Source organism: Meleagris gallopavo, chromosome 4, assembly GCF_905368555.1.
Source record: "Meleagris gallopavo chromosome 4, MGAL_WU_HG_1.1, whole genome shotgun sequence".
NCBI lineage: Eukaryota > Metazoa > Chordata > Aves > Galliformes > Phasianidae > Meleagris > Meleagris gallopavo.
In genome coordinates, this window is record NC_139407.1 from 3,086,941 (window position 1) to 3,091,336 (window position 4,396).

A 4,396-nucleotide genomic window follows, 5' to 3' on the forward strand; every position below is an offset into this window, starting at 1 on the left:
ATAAATACGTTACATTTTTTAGTAGCTCTAAGTACTGTATTCAGTTTGTGATTTACTTCAGCAGCCAAATAGATTTTCTAGATGGCTCACAGAATTCTCTAGGCTAAGAACCAGTAGGCAACCTGGAGTATAGATAGAATAAAGTCAGACTTTTGTATATCAAGAAACAGACTTTTATAAGGAACCTAATTACATTACACATTGCACAGAGGAACTAAACGGTCTGGAAAATGAGAAATTTTGAAAATGTTGAGTTTCACCTGTACCATGTGTGGGAGCACAGGTGCAATTAAACAACACAACTTACTTCACTATCATGATCCATAAGAAACATTCATTACCCAATGTTTTTTTCCTTTTAACTCCTTGAAACAGTGTTCATAAAAGCTGCATATAGTTCATATATTTTCATTCCAGCCTCCAAGGGCGTCAATGGTTTAAGGGCTGGTTCAGCCTGGTTCTATGGCTTACGGGGCAGAGGAACCCATGGATCCACGCCCCGGAAAAGGGAAACAGGGAAAAAGGGCAGAGAGATGGGCCCAAAGACAAAACAGTGGCAAAACTATCTGAGGAGAAACAAACTAACTTACTAAATAAGATATTGGAATGCAAGATACAATGTAATACAATATAATACAATATAATTAGAATTGGAGCTTATAAATCAAATATGACAGAGAGCATCTGAAAACTGAAGGCCTTACTCTAAAGCTGAGGCAAGACATGCAGTTGGGGCGAGCAGAAGTGAAGAGAGCAAGGTCCCATGACTTTGTTAGGGATTTTCTCTCTTCTCTGAACGCAAAGTCCTCTGGTGTATGTTGTTCTTCTCTTTTGGGACAGGTATCCAGAACAGGAACACTAACTCTTTAACTCCCAGTGCACTACATGATGTTATGATGTGAAATAACAATAACCAAAAATCATGACAAAGGAATTCTTGGTATACAATTGAATTGTTTCTGAGTTTCCATTGGTGATGTGAGCCAAGAGCTGGGCTCAGGCTCACACACAGACTGAGTATGCATATAGGGGATCTCCCAGGAGTTATGGACTAAATTAGATTTGCATTTAACCATGACACTCATAAAACGATTTTTTCCTCAAAATGACACTTGTATGTCATGTGATTACCAACTTAAATATTTCATTGTTTTTCCATAAACACAGAATAGCAGGGATTTGAAGGGATTTTTAAAAATCATCTAGTCCAATCCGCCTGCTGGAGCAGGAACATCTGGATCAGGTCACACAGGAATGCGTCAAAGCAGGTTTTCAGTATCTCCAGAGAAGGAGATCCTACAAGTCTCCCACAAGAAAATTAACTGATCATTCTAGTTTCATGGAAGGTCTTGATAAAAAAAATGAAGGAATTCTGTTTTAGTTCAAAAATGTCAGTAGTGAGATAATGAGTTACAGGCAACAACAACAAAAAAGCATGGTCAAAGGCTGAGTGCAGGTTCAATCGTTGCTGGTACTTGAACTGGGATAAATGACTTGCAGAACAAATGTTAAATCACTACTAAGTAACTTTCTGACTAGAAAAAAATGAATAAAAGGTAGAAAGTAATACTGTGCATTGATAGTAATAAAGATACAGAAAACTTGTATATGAAGAATTTTTAATGGTGTAAATGGTAATTAGTGTAAGCAGAGAAGAACATAAAATAGCCTGGGTTGAAAAAGACCTCAAAGATCATCTAGTTCCAACCCCCTGCTATGTGCAAGGTCACCAATCACCAGACCAGACTGCCCAGAACCAAGGCCTAGCCTGGCTTTGAATGCCTCCAGGGATGGGGCATCCACAACCTCCTTGGGCTACCTGTTCCAGTGCTTCACCACACTCTGAGTGGAAAACTTCCTCTTAATATCTAACCTCAATCTCCCCTTTCTCAGTTTAAAATCATTCCCCCTTGTCCTATCACTATCAGCCCAGTTCCCTCAACTTTTCCTCATAGGAGAGCTGCTCCAGCCCTCTGATCATCTCGTGCCCTCCTCTGGACCCGCTCCAAGAGCTCCACATCCTTCCTGTACTGGAGGCCCCAGGCCTGGACGCAGTGCTGCAGATGGGGCCTCACAAGAGCCGAGTAGAGGGGGACAATCACCTCCCTCTCCCTGCTGGCCACCCCTTTTTTAATGCAGCCCAGAACACAGTTGGCCTTCTGGGCTGCAAGCGCACACTGCTGGCTCATGTCCAGCTTCTCGTCCACCAGGACCCCCAAGTCCTCCACAGGGCTGCTCTCAAGGAGAACTTCTTCCAGTTTGTATAAATACCTGGGATTGTCCCAGTCCAAGTGTAGCATCCTGTTCTTGGCCTCCTTGAACCTCATTAGGTTCACATGGGCCCAGCCTGTCCAGGTCCCCCTGGATTGTTGCCCTTCCCTCCAATGTGGATGATGCCTCTTGAAGACTACCAAAACACATGCAGATAAAATATAATTCTGCTACTATTTCTAGATAACCTGCAGATTTTAGAGCTGTGATAGCAAGATGCTTCTTTCTGGGAGATATATAGTCTCAAGCTACCAGGAACAAGACTAGAAGATTTCTAACTGTTTAACGTACCTCTTTTTAAGCATCATAGAAGAGGTACTCAGCTTCAATATCAACTAACCACATATTTGGAAATCAGTAGCATTAAATAAATACACCAGTAGGAGAATATCATGGTATGAATAATAAATTATTTATCATTGTAAAACTGAGTTTTACTGACATCACCTGATTCTCAGCTGATGTGGACAACTTCTACAGACAACTGCAACCACCACAAATAACAGAATGCTTGATTTCCAAGACTTTAAGTGCACACCAACCATTTTCTGAGAGAAAGGCCTGTATTTAGACCAGAGTATATTTTTCTTCTTTCACAAAACAGCCACAAAATAAGTAAGTCAAATCCAGGTCCCTACCTCATTTAGAATAAGGGAATAAAACTTGGCTCACAACTAGCACAAATTATCAGAAAGAAAAAAAAAAGTATTAAATTAGATGCCTTTCAAAACTTAATAAGCTTTATGGAAGTTATTGTGTAAAGTGTACTTTACAGAAGAGTACCTGACCTTTTATTTCTGTCTACATTTTCACAGAAGATTTGAATCAGTTGAAAAAGAACAACAGTCATTTCTGGTGCACGTAAAATTAGAGAAATAATTCAATAGTTCCTTCTTAAAAGAAAATTGAAAAAAATTTCATACAATAATTTGTTTTCTAAAGAGCAAAAATTACAAGAGAAGATACATTCACTGCTAGTTACTAGCGCCTGTAGTTTTTTAAACTCAAGACAAACAGAAGCTATTGCTACAAAAAAAAAAAAAAGAGTATGCACTATATTGAAAATAGAACAATCATTAAAATTGTTTATCTGTACTACAGACTATTAGCTTTTGTTACCATCCACCAGGAAGTGTCTAGCACTAAGCAGAAATAAACAAAGATTAATCTGGAAAGAAGTGAATTCAAAACCAAGAACCATTATAAATATCAGTAATGCTACGCTACAAAGTTCCCAGCACACATCACTTAAAAACAACAACAAAAAGCAGTTAAAACTTCTTTTCTTATGAAAAAGCAATATGAACTATTATATGATAAGTAAGTGTACAGAGGTGTGAAATCCATTGGCATACAGAGATTTAGGCTAAGTAGGATTATGAACCAATGGAAAGATAATAAGTTGAAAATGCTTACTGATGTTGTAGGCTTGCAAAATTCTCCACAAGTTAAAATGTCCAGGAAGAGATCCTTCCTTAGTTGCAGTCAGCACTTAGATGGGAGCTAGGAGTGGTGCAGCCAGGCTCCACCCCTTCTGGTCACACAGCTGAATTGCCTTCGCCTGTGTTCCCATGGCTGACTCATTGCTCGCCTCAGGTGCTCAATCAGAGGTTCTGGCCGTGATTCAGCAGTTCCCATACAACTATTTTGATGCGCATTTAAAAAATAAACAATGAAAAGCATGACCTATCTTACACAGTCTACAGGATGAATTTCTCTGATACTTTAACATTAAATTCAGAAAAAAATCTGGAGCCAGGTAATCTAATCTCTGTCTCAGAATCAGAGCAGTGCCAGTGCTGGAGTAGCACCTGGGGTCCTACCTAGGACGGGGTCTTGCTCTGGATGCTACTTCTGGTGACTCTAGAGCATGGCTGAGCACTTAAAGAACATGCTTTCTGCCCGTTTTCTTCATCTTTCATCAGTACATTTCAGTAAAAAAGATTTGTTCTGAGAATATATACGTATTTTTCAAGATATTCGACTTGTATTTGAAGAACTAATGGCCCTACAAGTCTTCTCATGGCTAGAGTTATTTTTTTATTATTATTATTATTTTTTTACAGTCTGTGTTTAAAACTTGTTCTGAACCTTGTAATGAGATTTCAGTTCTTACAAGCATTTT